A 27,269-nucleotide genomic window follows, 5' to 3' on the forward strand; every position below is an offset into this window, starting at 1 on the left:
CTCAATTTTTGAAGAGGCCGCATTTTCTCTCATTAAAGAATAAAATCATCATAATAATCAATTGATTTTTGTTACGTCATCAAAAATTCCACAAACAAGCTCAATTTTAGTGGAGTCAAAAATTTTCTTTATTTTGGTAATTTAAACTTCCCCAATTTCAATGATTTTATCGCCTTATCCTGAAGCACTTAATAATAAACTTGATCTAAATTTGTGGCTATCTTATTTAAATAATTGCTTTTTTGGCCCCAAGACAAAGTTTTCCTCAATTTGGGTAACTCAACTTTGTTTATATCTATTACCTCGAAAAGTTTACACTTTTTGGCGATTCTAAAAAGTGAACCGATGCTTTGGTTTTCAGAATTGTCTTATTTTCAAGCAAAATTTTGTGAGCCAATCACTTTAAACGTTTGAAAATCTGACCCCCTCCCCCCATTCCCCAATACTGGGAATACAACTGCGGAATGATTAGTCTCGAAACTCCGCCTAGAATGAGGAAAAATCATCAACTGTTAATTTCAATACAAATTGTTATTTTTGTTCCGACCCCACTTGTGGGGGAAGGAACTATATACTCAAATGGGTTTTTTTTTTTTGTTCAGTGAATTTTGGCCGATCGATATATTCGTCGTAGAGAAATGTGAGTGGTATCATTAAAAAGCTGGTCCAGCGTAGAATTCAAAAGTAAAAAGATTTTTTTGAATTTCGTTTTTTTCGAGGAGTTATCGAGGATTGAAGTTTTGTGTGAACAATGGGATCTTTAGCATGATTGTTCACTTTTAGTACAATTTTCTTCAAACTAAGATCTTTTTTACGAAAACATTAATTCAAATTTCTATAAAAAGAATAAATTTTGAGTTCGTAAAAGTTGAATGCAAGGCGATAGAAAGACTAGTTCTGGCCTCATAGGGAAGTTCACTATCAAAAAAAAATCGAACTCTAATTGAGAGCCCTTTTTTTAATAAAACTTTTCTCTTTTTTGCTTTTTTAAGTCACCTAGAGACAAGTCACATTTTATATCGACGTTCTATTAATGACAAAACTCCTTTATAGTCGAATGAAGCGCAATGAACAAAAAACGTCGTTTTCAAGGAATTGCTCATGTTTTTTTTGGCTTCGATTCTGAGTTTTCGTAATTTTGAATGAAATTTTGAATTTCTTTTTGAAGTTTTACTATTTTTTTTGGAGTCCTATGGTAGGGATTCATTGACTAACAGTGCAATATGTTCCATAATGAGCATTAAGTGAACATGTCTATTTCATTGAGGGGGCGGCTAATGGCTGTTAAGACTTAAAAAATAATTTTTCGAATTTTTTTTTGAATATTAAAGAATCATAATCTTATTATAGTGAATTGTAAGTCAGTCCAGGGGTGAGAGCACCCTCTTCCTTCCTACTGCAACCAAAATTAAACTGGTTAGCGGTTTTATCTTCTATCTATTGGTTATATGACTTCAATGACAAAAAATTTCAATTTTTTAAATTTTTTTTTGGATTTTTACGTATTATTGGTTACTTTTGAAATCTTATCACATTATCCAAATATTGACAGTTCCCATTAGCTTAAAAACGATGTTCTGTGGATGACCAATAAAAATTTTAAACAAAAATTTATGGTTTAAATGGCTTCGACACGTTCTTCTTGCACTTTTCTACTGATTTTTTGGTTTTCTCCTGTTTTTTTTTTGTTGTTTTAATAGTCATTATACTTACTGTGATCTCATAATGAATACCTATGCATGACAAACATAAATGTACTGCCACCGGGGCATCTTTGAGCGTTTTTATTGACTTCCGTTGAAAGCTATTGAATTTAATGTCTGTTAAAATAAAAATCATTTTTCGAAAATTTTATTTGAACAATAACAATTCCTAAATTTTTCTTGAACTGTTAGTGAGTTTCAGTATTGACTGGACCCACTTGCTTTTTACTGCGACTAAAAATATTCTGTTTAGCTGTTTTATCTTCTAGCTATTGGTTATATGACTTCAATGACAAAGATTTCAATTTTTTTAAATTTTTTTTTGGATTTTTTGAATTATTGGTCACTTTTGAACTCTTTATCACATTATCCAAAGATTATTGTAATCCAATTGGCTTAGAGAGGACGTTCAGTGGATCACAGAGAAAGTTTTCAGAGAATAGCTAATGGTTTAATTGTCTTCGACACTTTCTTCTCGCATTTTTCTACTGAATTTTAGTTTTTGCTGTTTTTGTTATTGTTTTCTGTCATAAGACTTATTGTGATGTCTTTTTAACTATCTATGCATGACAGACATCATTTTCCTCCCTATGGGTTATATCTGAGCATCGTCATTGAGCTCCGATGAAAGATTGAGTTTACTGGCTGTTAAGTGTTTAAAAATAATTTTTCGAAACTTTTTTGAAATTCAACCATTCCTAATTTTTTTTCGTGAATACTCTTGGTCATTGTTGGTTCTAACAGAATCCATTTCCGTTCTACTATAGCCAAAATTAATCTGGTTAGCGGTTTTATCTTCTACCTATTAGTTTTAAAACATCAATGCCACGAGAATTCATATTTTTTTTGGGTACTTTATTTTGTTTTTCGATCCTTTTGAAATCTTATCACATCATCTTACTGCTGAGAGTCCCTATTGGTTTAGGGAAGAAGTTCAACGGATCATAAATAAAGTTTTCAGGGAAGAGCTTATGATTTGAGTTGCTTCGACATTTTCTTCAGGCACTTTTCTACTGAATTTGTGGTTTTTGCCTCTCTCTGTTGTTGTTTTCATAGTCATTAACTTGTTGTAAGGTCTTATTGATGAAATACGATTGGCAAAAAAACTTATTGTCCCCTCGAGGCATCATTTATTGTATATACTGGCTTCCTTTGAAGGCTAATGAATTTAATGGCGTTGATAATACGTGTTTTCCCGCAATTTTCGTGCGTCTAATGTATTTGTTTATATTTGTTGATTTTTTGAAATTATATTGATAAAAAAGGTTTTCCCATTGCTCCTGAAAAATTAATTTAAAATTGAAGAGTGTTTAGTGAAAAGTTCATTTTTTTAGTGCCTTCGACCCTTTTGTCGCTCAATTTTTTTTCCTGAATTCGCTGTTTTTGTTCTTTAGGTAGCCGTAAATTGCTCACAGATCTCATAGGCTTGTAATTGAGGACTGAATGAATGATGTTGCTCGAAACATTCAGTATATAGCGAATAGGTTCCTTTCGTCAAATTTAACTTCTATTCATCAATCAGATGTCCCATCGAATTTCGTGTATTTCAAGAAATAACATATATATTGATATTATGTGCCACTGTTGTTTCGTTTTTCTGAACGTTTATTGAATGGCCATTTTTTGCGTTTCTTTTTCTCTTCCTTCAGAACAATCGCGTAATAACAGATCCCAATGGTTTTTAAATGTGGCCCAAGTAAACTTATTTAATCTTTCAGTATAAATCCTTCAACTGAAATAGCAGAAATAACAACTGAATTAAAAATACATATTCAGATGATAGCTATTGATTTTAATGGTAGCAAAGGTTTGTGTTTTCGCAAATCGTTTGTAATTTTTTGAGTTTCTCTTTAGTTTGTTTCTATGGCATAGTGTGACCACAGACGGGTGCTTTTGGTTTTGTAACGACTTTTTAGTAATTTATCAAGGATTTTTTTATTAAAAACCAATGTTTTTTAAGATTTTTGAATTTTCTTGGTGCAAAAAATGTTGATTAATTTTTAAGTTTCGCCTCACTGTTCGTTCTTTTTGTCGGCTTGTTACCTAGTCTCGTTAAGAAAACTTTTCATCTGCTGTATAGTTAGTAAAAGGTAAACTTGTGTAGTTAAGGTTTTATCTGACTGCATTTTGACGTTGTTACCAGGTGCTTTTAAATTTAGATATTCATTTTTTGCCGCCAAAATTTTGTTGGTGCTATTTTTTTTCTAGTCTCTTCAATGTCAGGTCACGTTGGTGCTGTAATGAAGCATGACATTAGTAATTCAATTAGTAGATAGAATGTGTAACGATTGTTTTAAACTCAAACATCTATTTTTGTTATCTCTTGATTTGGTTGACATTTTAGTCAAAAATGTAGATGAGCTCGGGTCGGAACATCATGTGCGAACGCACATTAACGAGCCGCCTTGTTGGGATAAATAAACATTCTGACCACTTTTCTACATTTGATCAAAATTAAGTATTTCATAAAGTTTTATAGGAAGGGGTAAATTCGGTTTTCTGAGAAATAAACTTACACAACCCCTGTTTGCAGATCGTTAAAATTTGTTCACACTGTTTCGAAGAAACGCTTTTAATTTGTTCAACGCGCGCAGTTATCGCTAGAGTTCTAAATCGAACTTGAAGAAGATAAAACAAAACAAAAATATCGCAAACAGACTTTGAAAAGTTAAACTAGCCTGTCAAGATACTAATTCAGGGCTTTAATTTGCAGCCCGCTTCACATTTTGGGTAATTTTGATCCAAATAAACAAATGTTTGGTGCCTAACTTGGTATGTGGCTTATTTACCAACTGTTTTGAAAAGAAACAATTTCTGTCACGCTTTAGATCGGAACCGACCAACAAAACGTGTTCTCAAAGTACAAATAGTAAAAGCCCGGGCACCGGTTTAGGCCTATTAACGGTTCAGTGCCTGCTGTTTATGCAAGTATGATTGTAGTTTTGTTAATGATTCTAAAATCCACGTGCTAACTAGGCTAGTTATTAAAGTAAATTTCGGACATTTAACTTGGCGCACAACAAGAGCTTAGATAGTTTTTGCTGTATTTATGGAAATTATTTTACCAGTTTTGTTAGAAATCCCACTATACAACTTTTACGATTTTTGCAAAAACTAGAAAACAAATTTTATGTTTGCAAAAACACCAATCTTGCTAGTTTTGGGTCCTTGAATATTTTCGGTTCACTGACCATTATAGCCTGCAACTAAAAGTTGTATATACACTCCAATTTTGTTTTCATTTTGGAAAACAAATCTTGGAGGATCAATTTACTGCGTTTTTCAATTCCAGCTTTTAAGGCTTTCTAGCCCGGGATCAAAATTCTCGGAAATTTTATAGAGTTTTCAACCTATTTCAAAATAGGTTCACTTATTTAGAGCGTTGTATCATATTTTAACGTTGCTCATTTTACGGTTATTCTTTTATATCTTTTGTATGGTGTTTTATTTTTATTTACCAAGCATTGTTTCAGTTTATGAATTGAACAATTATGAGGTAAATAAAAGAATTTAGTTCAAGTTGCTGCAGTGTGGAGGAAAAAGGTGAGTTTATTGTTTGAATTGATTTACAATGGCGGAAAGTTGAAGGAAAACAGTCTCTGGCGGTTTTATTGTTCCCATTTAGAGCTATTTTGAGAATAATCGCGCGGGGTGGTCTAAACTGATTTCGCATTCTTTAAAGTTAAGCCCAATTAAATTAAGTTTTGCAAAATTTCTAGGCCTTTTAAATCTGATTGAAGATCATAAATTTTACACTGAAAACTCTTAATGAAAGAAAAAGATGGCTCTCTTCCTGATTTAGCATATTTTTGCTTAAGCTGCTCCCGGTGTGCCATTTCTTAGTAATCATACAAAGATCGGAAATGATGTCAAGCAAATCATAAAGTTTTTCCTAGTACGATCCTTATATGATAGCAGAGAAAGGATAATTGACTGCTGTGACAGTTCATGGGTAATTTTCTTATCTGGACCTGTGCTCATGTCAGTAAATCTAGGTTATAAACCGTGAAATAACGACAACAGAACAAAAGTGATTCTTAATGCATTTTTGGTAAAAATTAAGATCTTAGAAAAATTAAGATTCCAAGAAAAATTGTTCTTAGAACATTTTTAATTTTAATGAGAAATGCCGGAGTTATTTTGAGTTGACAATCGTATTAGCACCAAAGCTTTCGAAATAATATTTGAAATAAATATTATTGACAATATCTCCGTGGCTCATGTAAGCCTAGCTGTCCATTGATTTTGAAATATATTTTATGGCTGAAACCTAGAACTCAAATTGCAACAGAAAACGCCTACAAAAACGCACTATCTTATATTCTAACTCAAGCGCGCTTACATATTTAGTGTGCACTTTTTGTTGTGAGGTACAAAAACCATTCATACTGACAAACATGAGTTTCTTCAGCTGCCCAAGTTGAGGTGCCAGACGAAAGGTTGAGGTGATCGGACCACCCCAGACTGAAGTCTCATCTGATCGAAGCCATCTCTGATCAGACTTTCCCCAGAAGAACGTGATCACTGATCGGACCAAATTCAGACCATTGTCAAGACTTTTGCGCTCTAAAATACGTCTGATAAGAATATCGTTTTCTCAAAAGTCACTGCTGGTCACACTAGTGTACGCTCAAACCCTGCTACAATTAGACTCAAGTTCGCTCGAGACCACCACTGAACAGATTGAAGTGCGCCTTAAGTCGTCTCTGATCAAACCCAAGTGCGCTTGAAACTTTTTGATCAGAAAAAAGGGTTTTAAACATGAACAGTTCCCTTAATATAGCTATAATATGTTCTTTTCATAAAAGTTCATGTTTTCAGTAAAATATTGAACAAAGGAGAAGCCTGAGTTAAGAGTACTACTATAGATGAAATAACAAATCGTTGAAAAACTATTTCGTTTGTTATGCCATTGGTGCTTTTTCCTGAATCAATAGATGAACTTAGACAGTTTCCCATAAAAGACGTCACGATCTGCGTTTATAAAAATACTTACTTGTATAGGGGCAGGCATTTTATCAGCTGGAGCCCCTGATTCTGATCAACCCCATCAGACTCTAGATGAGTCTCTGATCAGAACGCTGCTTTGTTGTTGCTTCTTGGCAGACACAACATTTCTCAGTAAAAGTACTACAAAATTTTCAAAGAAAAAAATGCACAGACCCTGTAATTTTGGCCTGGAGGCACAACGTATGCGTTCGACTTGAGTCTGATTAGAGATCTCTTCCGTCTGAAAACTCGACCTGGGTGGTGATTTTTACCGAATAAAAAATGAACGCAGTGCTGTGTTAACGATATATCCAAAGACTACGCAGAGTACTATTTAATTGGGGAGCTGTTTTTCTTTGGCCCTTTTTGCGCAAGATTTGCTCTCACTATAGTTAGAATAAGTTTTAAAAACCCTATCGTGGAAATCTATTTCTTATAGGTTTTCAATTATTTTTGAGATCGTTAAAGAACAGACGTTTTTTCATAGAATATTCAGTCAATTTCAAAGTGTATTTTCAAATTAACAAGCAGCAGGTGTCGATAGAAAAAACATATAGAAAGGAAAATTCAATTGTTTTAAAAGCAGAACTTAACGTTTTCTCACAATCATTTTATAGCGTCAAGTTGTCGAATTAAACATCAGCTTAGTGTGATGTTGGTTGTTACTTTGCTTAAGTACACTTATGAATGAACAAAATTTTTGCTTAAGCTGCTCCCGGTGTGCCATTTCTTAGTAATCATACAAAGTTCGGAAATGATGTCAAGCAAATCATAAAGTTTTTCCTAGTACGATCCTTATATGATAGCAGAGAAAGGATAATTGACTGCTGTGACAGTTCATGGGTAATTTTCTTATCTGGACCTGTGCTCATGTCAGTAAATCTAGGTTATAAACCGTGAAATAACGACAACAGAACAAAAGTGATTCTTTATGCGTTTTTGGTAAAAATTAAAATCTTAGAAAAATTAAGATTCCAAGAAAAATTGTTCTTAGAACATTTTTAATTTTAATGAGAAATTCCGGAGTTATTTTGAGTTGACAATCGTATTAGCACCAAAGCTTTCAAAAGAATATTTGAAATAAATATTATTGACAATATCTCCGTGGCTCATGTAAGCCTAGCTGTCCATTGATTTTGAAATATATTTTATGGCTGAAACCTAGAACTCAAATTGCAACAGAAAACGCCTACAAAAATTCTCTATCTTATATTCTAACTCAAGCGCGCTTACATATTTAGTGTGCACTTTTTGTTGTGAGGTACAAAAACCATTCATACTGACAAACATGAGTTTCTTCAGCTGCCCAAGTTGAGGTGCCAGACGAAAGGTTGAGGTGATCGGACCACCCTAGACTGAAGTCTCATCTGATCGAAGCCATCTCTGATCAGACTTTCCCCAGAAGAACGTGATCACTGATCGGACCAAATTCAGACCATTGTCAAGACTTTTGCGCTCTAAAATACGTCTGATAAGAATATCGTTTTCTCAAAAGTCACTGCTGGTCACACTAGTGTACGCTCAAACCCTGCTACAATTAGACTCAAGTTCGCTCGAGACCACCACTGAACAGATTGAAGTGCGCTTTAAGTCGTCTCTGATCAAACCCAAGTGCGCTTGAAACTTTTTGATCAGAAAAAAGGGTTTTAAACATGAACAGTTCCCTTAATATAGCTATAATATGTTCTTTTCATAAAAGTTCATGTTTTCAGTAAAATATTGAACAAAGGAGAAGCCTGAGTTAAGAGTACTACTATAGATGAAATAACAAATCGTTGAAAAACTATTTCGTTTGTTATGCCATTGGTGCTTTTTCCTGAATCAATAGATGAACTTAGACAGTTTCCCATAAAAGACGTCACGATCTGCGTTTATAAAAATACTTACTTGTATAGGGGCAGGCATTTTATCAGCTGGAGCCCCTGATTCTGATCAACCCCATCAGACTCTAGATGAGTCTCTGATCAGAACGCTGCTTTGTTGTTGCTTCTTGGCAGACACAACATTTCTCAGTAAAAGTACTACAAAATTTTCAAAGAAAAAAATGCACAGACCCTGTAATTGTGGCCTGGAAGCACAACGTATGCGTTCGACTTGAGTCTGATTAGAGATCTCTTCCGTCTGAAAACTCGACCTGGGTGGTGATTTTTACCGAATAAAAAATGAACGCAGTGCTGTGTTAACGATATATCCAAAGACTATGTAGAGTACTATATAATTGGGCAGCTGTTTTTCTTTGGCACTTTTTGCGCAAGATTTGCTCTCACTATAGTTAGAATAAGTTTTAAAAACCCTATCGTGGAAATCTATTTCTTATAGGTTTTCAATTAATTTTGAGATCGTTAAAGAACAGACGTTTTTCGTAGAATATTCAGTCAATTTCAAAGTTTATTTTCAAATTAGCAAGCAGCAGGTGTCGATAGAAAAAACATATAGAAAGGAAATTTCAATTGTTTTAAAAGCAGAACTTAACGTTTTCTCACAATCATTTTATAGCGTCAAGTTGTCGAATTAAACATCAGCTTAGTGTGATGTTGGTTGTTACTTTGCTTAAGTACACTTATGAATGAACAAAATTTAAAAAATTTATACGTTTTTGGAAAAGTAGAGTGTTTTCCGTTGTTTTTATTCACAACATCCGTATATTTTTTACCAAATTGTCGTCAAATTTGCTATAACTGGTTAACATTTTTGAGAACAATGTAATTGGTTTTACGTTTAATGAAAGAGAAGGCTTGCCAATTTCTTTAATTCGAGTTTTTTGGTTTCGACTTTGAGACTTTCTTTAAATCAAAAATAGATAAAATTACTTTTTTGTTACCTTGATTGTTTAAATATGCAGGAATTAGAGACTTAACATCTGCTTTCACAATCTTGAAGAGGAGTCTTCTGGATTTAAATGTTTGCTGGTTCTTCTAAAATTAAACCTCAAATTATAGAAAAATCATTTATTTTTGATTTCTTGAAAATTTCAACTGATTATTGATCTGTTTTGCAAATACACGGAATAATTAATTGTTTTTATTGGATGCGCAGAATATTCACGGCTATTTTTGGAGTCATCTTGAAATCTTACAGTCAATATTTTTTCAGATTACATTAGGGCTCGGTCTTTCTCGGAATGTTTCGATTTTTTTGTTTATTTTATGTCGAATACTGACAAGATTAGTTTCAGTTTACGGCACATCAGATCCTATTTACAGCAAAGGGCCTTGTAAATATATAGTTTGTCTTCAGAGAAAGGCTTAAAGTTTTTTTTGGCTTTCACAATGTATTTCGTAAAATTGATTGTTTTCTTTTGTAATGCCATCAATTGTCATTCTTTTTCAGCCCCATGACTTTTTTATTACTTTTTAATTAAAAATTCAATTGGGTTCTTAAACAGTTGCAGGTGAACCTTTATAATGCCTTCAGTGGTTATCTCATGCCTCTTATGACTTTGAATATATTTGTTTTGTGAGAAATTCAACGAAATTCGGAAATTTGTGGTTTTTAAATCTTATTTCTGTCCACATGAAACCTGGTCTCAGAAAATACAGAACATAATAAGTTCCAAGTGAAAAAATTACTCTTTGTAGAGCTTTTATAATGAAATAATGGGTTTTTGGCCTTCTTACTACGCAATTTAACATAAGTTTTGTGAATTTTTGCATATTTGCTTCTACATGAGTTTGTTATCTGTTCCTGTTTTTTGTGCATTAAAGATAGCCCAATTGTCATGGAAAAATTGCAAAAAAGAACTTTTAAAGTTTTCAGTGAATAGCTTATAGTTTTAGCGGCTGCCAATCCGTGCTCTCCCAAAATTCATTACATTTTTGTTCTGACTAATTGTCGTTATTTTTATTAATATTGACATATTCATGAAAATCATAGGCTCGTATTGCTTCTACAGGTCTTTAATTGAATTTATTTCCCGATTTCAGGCTATAGCTATTGGATTTAAATACCTGCAACTAATTCATCTAAAGGAAACAATTTTGTGTTTCTTGTTTTTGCTTTTTTGTCGTCAACAGGTATCTGAGTCTCATTATTGACTGGGATAATCAATTTTCTGTTGCTCTGAGCCTTTTTTGCTGTTGGTTTTGTTTTACGTTTTGATTGATGTCTGTGCAGATTTGAAAAGGAATTTGTGAGTTTTCGATACGGGTCAATATTTGTTGTTCTGTGTGTTGTCTTTTCCACAAAGACCTTTTACCTAGAAGAATAAGTAAATATCAGAAGAGACCCAAGCAACACATTCAATCCCCTTCTTCTATTTACAGTTTTTAGTGGTTTCTTTGTATTTTGATTATATGGCTTCAATAATGTGGTTTCCAGAAATCATTCGTGAAATTTTGAGTTATGCCCTTTATTGTTGTTTTTGTCGTCCTATTAGTCCCTATAAATAAAATGAAGCTCAACTGGCTTCATGAGCAGTTGCAGATTGATTTATTTTGTTTTAAATTTAAAGGCTAAGATTTGTTTGAGTGTTTGAGAAAATTTGTTATCAAAAACTTCTGTGGATTTTTGAGCTTTATCACTACCATCTTTTTTCTTACCCTTTTGTAGCTTGGTCTCTGTGACGACAGGTCGCATCTTGTTTCCAGTTAACCAAAAATCAAATTTGATAAGAGTTTTGTTTTCAACTAACGGTTTCTTGGCTTTGGTACTAAGCATTTTCATTAAATTTTATTTTTTGTATACTCGCTTATTATTTCGTTTCCTATCCACGTTATAGTTTTTCATTTCCTATCCAAGTTATAAAAGCAAAATTAAAAATATTTTTGATTCTCTGGGAATAACTTATGGTTTCAACAGTTGTTTTTTCGCGTTTTTGTTAAGTTCAATTGTTTTTCGTTTCGTTTTTGCCGTTATTTTTGCAGTCGTCCGACAAATTATGGCTAACGACAAACCTCAATTGTTTTCTATGATGTATAAATTAACCTTCCTATTAATCCGAGTTGATACGGATTGATTTCAGTTATTTTGAAAATCGAAACAGAAATGTATTTTTGAACTTTGATCTCTCTGTTTTTCTTTGTCAGTCTGTCTCCGAGTCGCATTTTTGAGAGTTTTATGTCTTATCCGTTGAACATCTAATGAAGTACAGTTTGATGTGTTCAGACCAGGTTACATCTGGTTCCTTTCACTTTTTCAATAAGTGTTTTTTTTTAAAAAAAAAATGACATTGGTTTCTGGTCGTAATTAATGTGTTCTATTATTGGATTTTTATGTTTGTCTTGTATAGTAATTACATTGATGACCATTGATGACCAAGTCTCAGCGGCCCTCTAATCCAGCATTATTTTTTCTCTTAGTTGTTCTCTTAGATATGTGAACTTTACTTTTGGTAGTTTTCCATCACTTTGAAAGACAATTAAATGGAAAACGTGGATGAGCGGGCCGGAATATTATGTCCAAACTCACATTATCGAGCCTCCTTGTTTGATTTAAGATGAAAATTCAGTTTCTTAAATTGTTTTAGCGATGTCAGTAGTTCATGCAAACTATCTCTCAGAAAGTAATTGAAAAAATTGCATTTCTTACAATAGACAATATTCAGTGCTGAATACCACCAGCATTTTAATCAAATTGAATAAAAACAATTACGCTGAAAAGTTTTCAAAGGCGTCTGCTGAGCGCTTTATAGAAAGTGTGTGCATTACAATTTGTCGTCAAGTGATATTTTTTGATATCTGATTAGTTTTTTTGTAATGAGGAAAGCTCATTTTGCGTCAAAACTATCTATTTTTTAAATACACTGTCCATTATATTTCTTTATATCATTGTAAATATGTTTCGACGTTTTTGATTAAAAAAATTGTACGCTATGATCACGTATATTTTTCTGGTTGAAAGAATATGGATGTCAGTTCTATTTTTTTAGCACCTATTTTTTACTGCTATCTTCTTTAATTGCTTTAAACTCAGAAGATCTTCAGACATGATAAATTTTCGGTATCAGTAAGTGATTTGCAATTTCAATGAACTTTGTATTACAAAACCAAATTTTTGTACTTGTGTATATGATATAGATATGGTGCGTTTGTTTCAGTTTACTTTTTATTTAAAAAATTATTGTATCAGATGATTTATTCATTGAAAAAAAAATCCGTACAAATGAGAGAGAGAGAGAGAAATTATAGTTTGGGCGCACTGTCTGTAAACGTAGCCTTGATAACACCATATAATACCAACTTTTACATTTTGAATCGAAACAAAGAAACATAGGATTTGAGGGTAAAGCACGATTTTTCCACTGAAGACGAAAAATTAATTCTTTTCTTTCAGATATTGTTGTTCCGACCCCACATGTGTGGGGGGAGGTACTATATACTCAAAGGGGTTTTCTTTGTTCAGACAATTTTGAATGATCGATGTATTCATCGTAGAGAAATGAGAGTGGTATCAATAAAAAGCTCGTCCACAGTAGAATAGAAAGATTTTTTTGATTTTCGTATTTTTCGAGGAGTTATCGAGGTTTTGTGTAAACACGGCATATTTGGCATGATTTTGTTCACTTTTTAGCGTACTTTTTGTTCAAATCAAGATTGCTCCTAGAAAACGATTAAGTTAAAAAATACACTTCACGCATCAAATTGAAACAATTTCGTGTTGCCAATACACGAAAGGCAATAAAAAGGCTAATTTTGGTCTCATAGTGAAATTTACTCTAAAAGATTCTTTTTCAATTTCAGGGCTATTCTTTAGAAAACTTTTCATTGTTTTTTTTTTGTTTTTTAGTAACTTGGAGAATGGCCATTTTCCATATGATGCTCAATGAAAAAAAAATCGTTTTCAAGTAATTGCTTATCTTTTCTTTGATTTCCACTCTGAGTTTTCGTAATTTTTAAGGAAGTTTTGATATTCATTTTTGAGATTTCACTGATTTTTCGGAGTCCTATGGCAAATACTCAATGACTAAAAGTGAAATAGTTTTCTTAATGAGCTTTATGTGCAACTATCTAATACTTTGAGTGGACAGCTAACGGCTGTTGAAGCTTTAAAAACCATTTTTCTAATTTTTTTTTTGAAATTTAACCGATCTTAATTTTATTTTCGTGAAGTATCGAACTGTCTCATTAGAAATAGGATCCCCAGTCTTTGCACTGCAATCAAAATTCCTCTTGTAAGCGGTTTTATCTGCTAAATATTTGTTTTTTGACTTCAATGCCACGCGTTTTTTTTTATTTTTTTTTTTAAAAATTTTTGCATGTTTTTTTGTGACTTCGGTTCGTGTTGAAATTTCATCCAATTATCCTGATATTGATAGTTCTCATTGACCTAGTGAAGACCTTCAATGAATCATATCTAAAGTTTGCAGAGAAAAATTTATGGTTAAATTGCTGCGTTACTTTCTTCTCGCATTTTTCTTGGTTTTTGGTTTTTGCCTGTATTTGTTTTTGTTGTCTTAAGACTTATGGTGATGTCTCAATGATGAGTTTTGAACGACAACCAACCTTCCAACCTTATCTTCCCAACGAGTAAAATTTTAGTATTTTTGTTGACGTTTGTTGAACTTAAGGGATGTTAAGACTTTGAACATAATTTTTCGAAATTTTTTTTTGATCATTAACCAATCCTAAGCTTTTTTTCGCGAACTGTCGTTCAGTCTCAGTATTGACAGGAACCTTTTTCAATCTAATGCAACAAAAATTTATCTGGAATGCGGTTCTGTCTTCTAACTTTTGGTTTTATGGCTGCGATGCCACGATTTTCCATAATTTTTTTAAAAAAATTTTTCAAGATTTTTCTTAGAAAAATATTCAGTAAAAAACACATTTCTCGCTTTAAACTGAAAGAATTTTGGGTTGCCAATACACGAAAGGCAATAAAAAGGCTAGTTTTGGTCTCTGGATAGGCTATCTGGAAAGCGGTTTTATCTTCTAACTATTGCTTTTATGGCTTCGATGCGTCGATTTTCCATAGTTTTTAAAAAGATTTTTGATTTTTTTTAAAATTTTGGTTCCCTTTGAAATCTTATCACGTTATCCCTATATAGTTCCCATTAACCTATAGAAGACGTTCAATGCATCATAGATAAAGTTTTCAGAGAAAAGCTTATGGCTTAAATGGCTTCGACACATTCTTGTCTCATTTTTCCACAGAATTTTTGGTTTTTGCCTGTCTTTGTTGTTGTTTTCATAGTCATGGTACTTATTGTAATGTTCTATTGGCCACTTGTGAATGAGATACATCTTTTTGCTCCCGTGGAGGCGTAACTGTTCGTTTTTTTTACTTCTGTTGAAAGCTATTGAAATTAATGGCGTTGATACTACGGATTTTCTCAGATTTTCCGTGGTTTTAATACATTTGTCCATAATTGTTGATTTGTTGAAGTCATATTGTTGAAAAGGAAGATCTCTATTGCTTTTAAAGAATCAATTGAAAATAATAAACTTTTTGCGAAAAAAGTTCATTTTTAATGGTTTTGAGACTTCAGGCTTTGCTGTTTTTGAATTTGATGTTTTTGCTGGTTTTTTTGTTTCTTATGTAGCCGTAAAGTGCTGACCGGTCTCATAATCTTCTAATTGAGGATAGATTGTATCATTTTACTTAATGGAGGCAGTTTATGGCCGATAGTCTATAAATGTAAATAGTCAGTTTGTGATATTATTCGTTTTCAAAGATTTTTTTAATCTTTACTGTTCTTTTTGTTCTTTTCGACAATTTGAAGCTTTTTCTCAGCATTGAGAGGTCCCACCTATATCTTTTTATCTCAGAAATTAACATTCCTATTGATATTATGTAGTAACTAATATTTTTTTTCTTGGAGAATATGCGTTTTCATAAAAATTTTGTAAGCAGGCACAGTTTGTGTTCCTTTTCTCTTGTTTTAGCAATTTCGCCTAATAACATATCCCAATGACTTTCAAATGAGGCCCAGGTGAACATATTTAAGATTTCCGTATAATTGTAACCGAATTAGTACTAGTAACCATTGAAATAAAAAAAACATTGTTCAGATAATAGCTAATGATTTTAATTACCTAAATTTGTGTTTTCGCATGTTGTCTGTATTTTTTAGTTATTCTGCACCTTTAGCCCGTTTATGGATTAGTCTAACTAAAGACAGGTTTTTTCGGTTTTCTAATGATGTTTTAGTAAATTTATATAAAATTTTTGCGTTAAAAGGAACTGGTTTTTAAGACGTTTGAAGTTATTTGGTTTAAAAAAGGTTATTTGTTTTTTTTTATTTTCGCCACATTCTTTTTTCTTTTTGTCGGCTTGTTACCTATTATCATTTTAAAAAGTCACATTTGGTTTGTAATTAGGAAAAATGTAACTTTGTGCAGTTAGGGTTTTGTCTTATTGTAATTTGACGTTATTACTAGGTGCATTTAAATTTAGATTTTGAGTTTTTGCCATGAAAAAATGTTTTCTTTTTGCTTGATTTGCTGTTTGTTTTTTCGTAGTCTTGTTAATGGTAGATCGCGTGAGTGCTCTATTGAGGCATGGTATTTTTTAATCCAATTTGTAGTTTGGGTGTGTAACGATTTCTTTATACTCAAACATCTATTTTTGATTATGTCTTCATTTGGTTGACAATTAAGTCAAAAATGTATCGGCTTGGTTGATAGAAAAATTCAAAGTGACTGAAAAAATTTAAATAAATAGTTTTGAATTAATCTCGATTTCGTTTTAACAGAAAAAACTGTGACAAAGTTAAATTTGCTCTGACAGTTAATAAGTGGAGAAAATTTAATTTTGGTGAGTTATTTAACCGTTTTCAGAGTACCGTCATACTTAAATTCTTTTGGCTTTCACTTTTTTAAACTATCTGGTTCAGTATTTAGTTCCTTTTTTTCTAATTTAGTGACGCAAGCAACTGAAGAAGACTATGTCGTACGAATAATATAGCGGCCAATTATAGCAACTTGCACAATAGCGTTAACCATTTGCTAACAACTGCCAATTTTTTTTTGTTTAAATTTAAAACGTTTAATTACGCTGAAAGCCTTCTTAATTAGTTGTCCAAGCAAAATTTTATAAATAGTTACAGAATTTTATCCCTCGTCAAATGATGACGTTTTTTGACATTTGACTAAGTTTTCAGTCTTATGACAAGCTTAAAATTTGCGGGTGAATAACTTTTTATTCAAATACTCTTCGCCTGATGCCATTCAGAACAGCTTCATAAAATTGATTTACCTCAAGACGCATTTCCTAAATTGGAGCTTTGTCAACAAAGAAGAGTATCAATTTAGCTGATTATGTGGGTAACTTTGAGTGATTGCCACCGAATTACAATATCAGGTTTCTTTCGGCCAATCACGTGAATTTTATCACGTGAGATTCTGCAAAGACTTCTTGTCCTTGAATTTGATCACGTGTTTTCACCCATTAGCGCAGTAAATTTGGGTCAGCGGGTGCCGGGGTAAACTTGAGGTGAGGCAAACTTTGGGGTGAGATAAACTTGCCGGGGTGCCTTGCAACGACTAAAACTGGCAACTGTTTAGGTATCATTGCAAGGTTAGGATAATGGTCGGAGAAAATCATCTTTAGTGTATCATAATATGAGAACTAAGATCTAATAACGAGAAGCTTCAGACAGCAACTTTATAACAGTTTTAAGAAAACTTGGCGTATCCGATGAGAATAAAATAAAGTTGCTTCAATATTTTGTTTCGTCTTACTTTTTACTAAATAGCATGTACCACACAATATTAGGTTAAAGCACTATTCATTCTTTAGTGCTTCATGTATTTCATTCTTTAGAGCTATTAAAACTAAGGTTTAACGGCTCTAAAAACACTCTATTTTGCAAATCAGTTAAAGCAATATAAATAAAAAATCAGCTCCTCAAAACATGTTTAAATTTAGTTCGCTCATAATGCTAATGTATATTACAGGTTGAAGTTTTTGAAACAAATTGATATCTAAACTGATGGCTAAAAAGTTTAACGGAGCCCCGTACTAAACGCCAAGTCTGGGCAGGTCTAATTCCAAATCTTGGTATCAGTACTGATGCAGAGCTATGATCATACCACATTTAAGACTTGACAGACTTGGCCAAGACTTGGAAGTTTTGTCATTTTAGTACCAAAAGTAGTTGCACAACTATTTTTTTTGTACTGAACTGACAAAACTTCCAAACTAAATATGCGATATTCTAGACGGAGACTTCAACAAAACGCTTTCTGTTTTGATATAGAAAAAAGTATTCCCAGGTTGAGGTGTAGGATAATAATCAGACTATGAAAAAGGAAAAAAAAAGCACAAGAGAGTGCTTGTATTCTACCAGATCATTTGCCGAAGCGAAGACCTTCTAAAGTTTGGCCATACTACAGCGAAAAACTGATCAAACTTACATGCTACTGTCTGACAAGGAGCGCGGATTTTGGATGCCTTTAAAGTAGAACAGTGTAAATTGTTCCCAAGAAATTGCAGTCTGAAACCATTAGCTCTTAGCATCTCTGAAAACGAGTGAAGAGCATACAACAAAAGTTTCCTGCACAAATAGCAATACGTTAAAGTTAAAATGTTTCAAAAAGCTTTGATGGCTCTATTTTTAAGCATTAACCATTCGGGCTGCAAATTCTGACAATCCAAAACAATCAATAGTTCGGACGTGAATACATCTTTTCTAGCCATAAAGCATAAAATAAAGCAATATGTTATTGGCGAACGTAAGCCTAAACGTACAAAGTAAGCACTCAAAGTTGGACGGCAATGTTTTTTCTATTCTCCTTTAATGGTAATTTGTCTAATAATATTGGCGTCAAAATCAGTTCGCATTTGCTTAGTTCACGCTTAGAAAACCTAAAAAATTAAGCCGAAAGCTGTTTTATCAGATACATTTCGCGGTTTTCGTTACTTAAAATTAGAACTCTTTCTGACTTTTCTAAATAAATCGAAACGTAATTTTTTTCTTTCAGAGCAACTTCTGCAAGTATTTAAAATGATCGAATCTGATTGGTTGATATTCGGTTTTTCACTCAGTAACATTCTCCATCCCGGAAGAAGCCTGCCGAACAACCCGACCGATGACTTTATTTGGATCGTTGACGAAAACAAACCTAGGGGTTACACTACAACTGGGATTGTAGAAATTCGTCAAAAATCCGATAGCTCCACACGCTTTGCGGTATTGGCCTAACTAGCTGACGAACGGGTGATCCGCTGGAGGTACGCAATAACACGAAGCGTGCGACGCTATCGGATTTGTGACGGAGTTCTACAATCCCAGTTGTAGTGTAGTAACCCCTAGGGTTGGTTTCCTCAACGATCCAAATAAAGTCATCGGTCGAGTTGCTTGGCAGGTTTTTGATACTGAGAACGTCGGTTCAGCGTCGTCACGTACTCTCAGATCGAACGGTACCAATATGCGTTAGCGTGCAACTGCGAACGGGCGTAGCGCTTGCGATGATCAAACCCATTATTACCAACAAGGACGGAATACCAACCGAATGCACTCCTAATAGAAAGTGGTTAGCCCTTAAAGCGTTCAAATTGCACGGATCACTTCTTACAGGTGTTAAAGGTAGCAAACTCAAAGGATGCTCCACGAGACAAAAAGTAGTGTGCAACACCTCATCTGTGAGGCGACGCGAGTCAGGAGTTTAAACCGCGCATAAAAATTCGTGGCAACATCTTGCAGGTACCACCTGATGTGGCGCATTGGGAGAATTGAACCTCCACTTTAAATACTTGACGAAAAACTCAGATGCAATTTTGATAATGTTCCCCGTTTCAATACGTTTGCAAAGTTATTTCTCCGCTCCAATAAATTTAGCACCATTGTCCGACCAATTGATGGCAGATTTCGTGCAATGATTTACAAGCTCTTAACTCAATACGCAAAACTGACCCGCTTTGTCAAACACTAATTGCTGAATTGCAATATTCAAAATCAATACAGACAAAAAGTTTCAATTAGTGCGCACAATCAATTAGTATAATTTTATGTAAAGCCGGCTCTAAAACAAAAAATTTGATGGATGTTTTCGGAAATCAAGCAACATTCATTATTAGTTCAATCAATTGTTATAAAAAATAATCAAACAGGTATAATTTGTCAATAATGAGCTGCAAGAGATTGTTTGGTTAATTAAACAATAGTTTTTGTCTTTTAATTGAAATTTTACTAGGATTGAATTTTCCAGTTAATATAAAAAATATACGTCTAATACATGTATAAAGTCTTTTAAAAAAGTGTTTGTTTCAGTTTTCTCATGATCACTTTACTGCTACAATTTTTTGCTTATCTGCGAATGTCAAGTAAATTCAATACTTGAATTTTTTTTGGAGTTTGCTTGGATTATTTTGGGTTTGCAAATATTGTCAATAAAGTTGCGATGGAGCAACAAATTGAAGAACATACAGAATTTCCCTTGAGGAGTTGTTGTAGTTACTACCTTGTTTGAAAAACTTGTTGTTCTGACCCCTCTTGAGGGGGGAGGAACTATATACTCAAGTGGGATTTTTTTATATTCAGACAGTTTTGTCCGATCAATATAATAATCGTAGAGAGTTGTGAGTGGTATCATTAGTAAACCCGTCTTGCGTAGATTACAGATTTAAAAAGAGTTCTCAATTTTTGCTTTTTAAAGAGAGTTATTGAAATTTTGTGAATATTAGACGAGATTTAGCTGTTTTATTCACATTTTTGAAGAAATTTTTGTCAATTTGGACCAATTTTTCGTCAATTTTGGTAAATTATGTTCAAATTGTTAATTTTAGTGATAATGATTTTATCTCTAAAGATAGAGGAGGGTTTCTTAATTGTTGTATCTGAGTATTTTGGCTAGAATTGATGCTAGATTTTCAAAATTCGGCCGTTTTTGTCGAAAAATGGCTTTTTTAGCACACATGCTTAAAGTCGCTGGATATAGACTCCATAAAACTGCGGACACATTCTTCTTAGGCGCAAAAGAGAGCTAGTTGCACACCCGCTGGCTTTAAGAGTCTTCTGGAAATATAATTTCGCCAAGTTTTTGCTAATTTAAATAATTGATATATTTCGAAACCATTTCAACAAATGATCATTTTGTTAGACGCACTGCATTTTCTGGACTGATCTTGACCTTACCATGGATCCTTATGATAAATATTACTAGATTTCAATGGCGCGCGACTTTTTTTTTAAAATTATTTCCGCTATTTAAATGTTTTTCATGTAAATTACGGACAAGAATTTCAAATCAGGATTCAATTAATGACAGATACTATCTACAATAAAAGAGGTCTAACGAGATTTTATCAAGGTTTCAGAGTTAAGCTCATGGTCTTTATGGCTCTGACCAATTGTTTTCGTAAAAATTTTGTGGACTTCTTGAGTTTTGCTTTCATTTCTTTTTTTTGTAGCCCAATAACTTATTGTACCCAATCAAAGATCCAGTTGGCTTCAAAAAGTAGAAAGAAACCTAGACAGTTTTTTTCAGTTGTTATCTAAGGTCTGTTACGACTTTGAAAACGTTTGTTTTTTGAGAAAAAACTGGTGAATTCTGGAACTTTGCCCCTATTTTTATTTTATTTCTCAAAAACTCGAGCGCAGTGTCAGTAAAAAAAGCAGAAACCGACTTCCTCTGAGCAAACAATTAATGTCGTTAATGGCTTTTAATTCAACTAATGGTTTCTTTATTTTGGTACTACGCGTCTTCGTTTTTATATTTTTCATCATAATTGTATATTTTATGAGTTCATTTTGTTTCCTTGTCGAATTATCACATTATTGAAAGGTCAAATTAAAGAAAAGCATTTTAGGGAAAATGAAAAACGTTGGGAAAAGTTGTATTCGGATAGTTTTATTGTTTTTCATGAATAGTTTATGTTTTTTTGGGCTGAAACACAGTTACCCGCAAAATTTTATTGGTTTTTTTTGAATTTGCCAATAATTGTTGTTCTTTTCGTTGTTGTAGGCCATATACCCGATAACAATACATCTCAAAGACGTATAAATTAACCTAATTAAAGTTTTCAAGTTATTGCTGTTGGTTCTAATGACTTTCAAATCTAATTTAAAAAAAATCGTCTGTCTTTTTTTTGCTTTTTTGTCACCATATAACTCAACCCCACTCATTAGAAGTCTCAATTGCTTCGCGCTTGTTTATAGGTTGCAACTGATTGCTTCGAGCATTTAGTTTTGTAAAACTTTGGTTTTTTTTGCTACCATGTCTGAGTATTCCCTCTAAAAGGAAGAGTGGTTGATGTGAATGTGAAGAGAAAATAACGATTGACAGTTCTTGCAGGTACTATCTTATAATAATGGGGCCTTGCACAGTTTCATATCGCACAATTTTTCGAAGCATTGGCTTCTTTATGTATTTGTTTTCTTGTGGGCTCTTGACTTAGTCTCAATATTAACAGGCCCAATTGGCTTCCTGAGGTCTTGACATTTAATCCATCGCTTTTTATTGTAATCTTAAGTTTCTTATGACATTTGACATTACTGGTTTTTGAAAATAAATTTGTTGTTGGACTTTATATGTTTGTACATTGCAGAGGATTTTTGCTTTGATTTTATATTATAACAATAATAGTTAATACCATTGGCTTCAAAATTTTGCACAATCAAACAGTGGATAAAAACATGTCTCATTTGCTCCCTATCTAGATATAAATGAACTTTTTAACGATTTTTAGTTGATATCCAATTTTATTAATAACTGTGAAATTAATTGTTTTCAAAAAAGTAAAATTGTTTTTGAGCTTCGCACCTATTTGATTTTTATGTCGACCTGTTAAGCAGTCGCATTGGGGACAGCTCCCGTATTTTTTCTAATGAAGTTTAGGTTAAATTGTTTTGTTTTGGTTTTTATCTGATGCAAGTTTGATTTTATTATGATTTTTTATCATAGACATCAAGTTTTGGTCGTAAATAAAGAATTTTATTATTGTAATCATCGTGAAATAAGGAATTTTATTATTGTCCTTTCTAGTAGTCCTATTATCAACAACTTTTATCGGCCCTCCAGCGTGACATTATCGTATTTCGTTTTTGTTTATTGAACGACGTGTATGTTTTTGAACGTTCTCTATCTTTTCATCATTTGGTAGCCATTTAAGTCAAGAATGTGGTTGAGCGGGGTCAGAACATTATGTGCGCACGCACATTAATGAGCCTTCTTCTTTAGTTTTAAATAATTGTTTTGGTACCATTTATAGCTGAATATTTTTCTTGAGTCAATCACAAATTTTGAATCGATTTTCTCTCAACTTTTTTTTTTCAAATTGACAAAAAAGATGACACGGCAAAACGTATTTTATACCATAAAAGAATTTTTTGAAAAGAATTTTTTTTGTTTTGCCGAGATATGACTGTCAAAGCCGAAACATTTTGACACCAGAAGCACTTTTTTTGTCATTATCCACTTTTTTTTATTGTCGTGCCACAAAACTGAGATAAATATTGCAATTAGGCACCAATCAAATATACATTAAGCATTAAAGTCTTAATGTAAAACGAAATCAAATAAATACATAATCCATTTTTGGAAGTCTTCAGTTACAGAGAACAACATTTTTTTTGCAATTGAACGTCTGGAAAATAAATGCCACGTTAGCCAAATGCCCAGATTGTGAACCAGATGAAATTATTTTTTTTCTTTTTTTTCAAAATACCCAACAGTTTTGCTGAAATCTATTATAGAAGAAAAAAGTCATATTCTGATGATCTCGAAATTAATTCAAAACAGGGATTTTGCAAGATTTGCGAGCTTTGCATCGATGTATAATTGTAAGTTAGCATTGAGGGTACATTTGTGAAAACTTTCGAATGATTTCTTAGAGACACTTGAATTAAAAATGTCTGGCTATCAAAATTTGCAAACGTATTTTTGTCTGAGAGTTTAAATGCAAATTATATAAATTTGCAATGTAAAAAATATAAAAATGATATATTTTCCCATAAAAATGTAAAATAAATCAAACTTCTTTTCGTGTTGAAGTATCTTTTCTCTGACTATTTAAGCTCCATTCATTAACCAACCGATAAAATGATCTAATATAATCTTTTTAAGCCAATCTTTTTGCTTCGTTTTTGCATTCATTCAAACAGTTCCAAAGTTTTTTATGGTTTAAAAGCGTTATGGTTTTATTAACTTTTTAAGAGTTTCAGAGTAGTCATGACAAGTTTTGAATTAAATTTAAAAAGCAGGCTCGGTAATATGCGGTCGCAAAAAACGTTCTGACCCCACTCAACTACCAAATGAAGAAGAGATAGAAAACTTTCCAAGAAATCATATATTATTTAACAAACAACTAAGCGACAAATTTAATGTTCAATTAGAGAGCCAATGAGACTTACTATTTATGAGAGCACTGTACAGTTCATAGCAAACATTATTTACCACCAAAAATCAATGTCTACATTTAAAAATACACTTAATAACAAATAACAGTTGAATCAGACAAAAACTTGAACTGAATATTTACTAAACCTTAGCTAAGATATGAGATCTGTCAATAATGAGACTTGGTTGCAGGTTGGAAACGAAGAGCAAAAAATGCAAAATTCCAAAAAAATGTTCTTTTTTAAAAAAAACTAAAATCATATTGATTATAACCAGTACTCATCAACTCGGTTCAATAAAAAGCTACACTAGTTTACACTTCATACGGAGCAATTGAGACCAGTCATTATCCATAATATGACAGACGACTCCAAAAAGGTTTGCAAAAACAAAAAAAAAACAATTTTAACGACAAAAGGGTGTCGCAACCATTAAAACCATAAGCTCTTGATGAAAAAAATTAAATGCCTTTAATTGTATATATTTTATCGCCAATTGGGTACCTCATTAGGGTGATAATGTGCCAAGGATAGAAAAAATCTCAGAACGAGCGCAAATATCCAAGAATCACAGTTTTGTTATAAAAATGCTTAGTACCAGCGCCAAGAAACCATTGTTTGGAAGTAGGATGGTTGTGAAGATTGCATTTTGGTTCACTAGAAAGTAGTTAAAAAAAATCAAACTGCAAAATTGATAGAAATAATATAAAAGTGACAAAGCTATAAAACCAATGGTTTCTTATATTATTTTTTTTTCAGGAAATCAAGCAAACCAAAAGCTTTTAATTCAAAACAAACACAGATGAATTTCCCTTCTGCTCTGAAAACCAGTTTTGCTTGTGATTAGTGAGACCGAATTATAAGGAGTTAAATACGGACAGAACTTAAAATTCCACAACAATTAATTGAAACCACTATGTTGAAGCCATTAAGACTACAAGACATTGAAAATCATTGGAAAATTTAAATTAACGAAACGGAATTTAATTTTTCGTTTTGATCTCATTTGTTTTTAAAGGGGCTATCTTCACAAAGGGTATCTGTGGAAAAGGTATCAAAAGGAACCACAAATACTGATCAGTATCGAAAACTCGCGAAGCTCCTGTAAAAACATATATCTCATATCTAAAGACGTCAGTCAAAACAGAGCCAAAAACGCAAGTAATGTTTAGAGCAATAGAAAAAAATGAGTCCTTTTTTAATGGGACATTGTTACTTGTTGACGACAATGAGAGCAAAAATTGGGAAAAACAAAAATATTTTCCCGGAAAAAAAATTAATTGAATGTCGTTAAAACCATTGTCTGAAATCAGTGAATGAATTCATAAAAACATTTGAAGAAGCAATTAAGGCTTTGGTTGTCAAGAATATTCCGTACGACAAAGAAGGCAATATTTAAAAAAACTCTAATAAAATTTGCGAGAGAACGATTTCGCAGCCGTTAAAATTGTAAACTGTGCACTGAAATCTGTAAAAATTATTTCTGCGCATTCATACCAATTGGAGCCATTTTCAATGTGATAATTTGAAAAGGAAGAAGTACAACCCCAAATAAAAGCAATTATGCAAAAATTTTAAAAAAAACTGTGAAATTTCTCTAGAAGAAAGTCAGGAAACCGTCTGTTATAAATTGAAACCACTGTAAAGAGTTCTACTTTTACTTCATCTGAATTAATTTAATAATTTTTGTTTGTTGAGACTAAGCTAATTTTGCACAGAAATAAGTTGAAAAAATTGCCAAACCTCAAAAATTCATTAACATTTTCCTAGAACACATATTTTTCAAGTCGATAACAACTGAAAGCGTTAGATAACATCTGCAAGCAGTGCATAGGCTAACCAATAGCTCTCAAGGAGCCAAATCGTATCTTTGACTAATAGGACGAGGTTATGAGGCTGCATGTGAAGACAAAACCAAAGTGCTAATTTTTTTTTTAAAAGATCGCGGCCCAATATAATCCGAATTTTTATTGGTTGCAGGAATCCAAAATGAGTCCAAACCCAGCCCCAATATTCTTGCACTTTCAACCAAAAGGCCTAACTTTTTCATACGTTTGCAAAAAAAGATTATATAGCAAACGAATTATTTCAATAAACAATAAATGACGCATTTTGTAGAATTATTCAGTTAATTTTTCAAAAAACCGGCAAAATTTTAGTTCCAGAAGACCCCAATAAAAAAGCAAAGTGCAACTAGCCCCTTTGAAATTTTCAAAAACTGCGACAGCGGAAATTAGGTCTCTACATTTGGCATATTCAAATCAAGTGAGACAGAAAAACCTGTTAGGAGACATTTTTTGATTATAAAAGTCCCATATTCAAAAAATTTTGCAAAATTTTTAACCTAAAGACATGGAGAAAACCAATGGACAAGCCACCTTTAACCTTAAAAAGAAAAAAAGAAATCAAGTAACATTGTTATTAAGAATTTGAAAAACTTCAGCAACACTGAGAAAAGTTTGTTCAAAAGATCGGAATATGTGGATAAAAGCAGTGGAATTCCGTCTAATATTCAAAAAGTTTTCAATCTCGATAACTCCCTGTAAAAAAGGTGGTAAGTGAAAAAATCTTTTTAGTTCCACTTTCTTCGCTGAACGGGCTTTGATACCACTCACAACTCTCTGTGATAAATTAATCGTTCGACCAAAATTGACTGGACAAAAAAACCCATTTGGGCATATAGTTCCTCCCCCAAGTAGGTCGGAACAAAAAGAGATCAATGATACTGGCATTAAACCAAGTAAACAGAATCCAGGAATGCAATTTTATTAGCAGTGCAAGAAGTTTCTGGAGAGGCATTTTCATCCAAAAAACGTGACACCGAATTTTGGAAAAGCTTCACTAAGAGCAAAATCTTTTTGTTCCCCAAAAGACTAAACAGTCTGAGGTATTCCTCATATTAAAACTATGTTTTCTCAAATGAAGACACATACTGAAGGTGTTTGAACTATTTTTTTATCCGAAATATCAGAAAACTAGACTAAAACGCCATTAAAATAGACTTTTTTTTGCCGTTTTCACAGTTTCATTTACAACTTTTTAAAAACATCTTACTAGAATCAATAAAATTATAAACGGCTCTGCCCAACAGAGCTTCCAGATGACTGTGGTTTAACTTTTCTGAAGAAAGTATATTGATCGGTTGAATTTCAATTCCACCAAAACAAATTTTTTCTTTGCAGGATTTTTGGAGAATCTTAGAAAAGAAATCATCTGCTTACAGAAATGTAAGATTCTTAGAAAACTGTACTTCAATTAGCAGATTCTGGCCAGAACAAAAGTTTCCCGACATATGTAAGCTAGATCGTATTGTTAAATTCTGGGTTATTTTTCGGTTAGCAAAATAATTCTCATAAAAATTATTT

The 27,269-nt window shown here is 32.7% G+C and overlaps 1 protein-coding gene across 3 annotated transcripts in view; it reads left to right on the forward strand.

Moving 5' to 3' along the window:
- Positions 1 to 241: 241 nt before the first annotated feature.
- Positions 242 to 27,269, forward strand: part of LOC142341725 (uncharacterized) — a 61,275-nt gene continuing 34,247 nt past the window's right edge. The window contains exons 1-2 of one of the 3 annotated variants that reach the window (XM_075392892.1): positions 242 to 274; positions 5,082 to 5,246. The gene's annotated coding sequence lies outside the window, so the exon portion shown is untranslated. Of the gene's footprint in view, positions 338 to 4,574; positions 5,247 to 27,269 lie in introns of those variants that run through there. The other 2 variants (XM_075392890.1, XM_075392891.1) reach the window with 2 other exon arrangements.

This window comes from Convolutriloba macropyga, chromosome 6, assembly GCF_964194025.1.
Source record: "Convolutriloba macropyga chromosome 6, txConMacr16.3, whole genome shotgun sequence".
NCBI classification, from domain to species: domain Eukaryota; kingdom Metazoa; phylum Xenacoelomorpha; order Acoela; family Convolutidae; genus Convolutriloba; species Convolutriloba macropyga.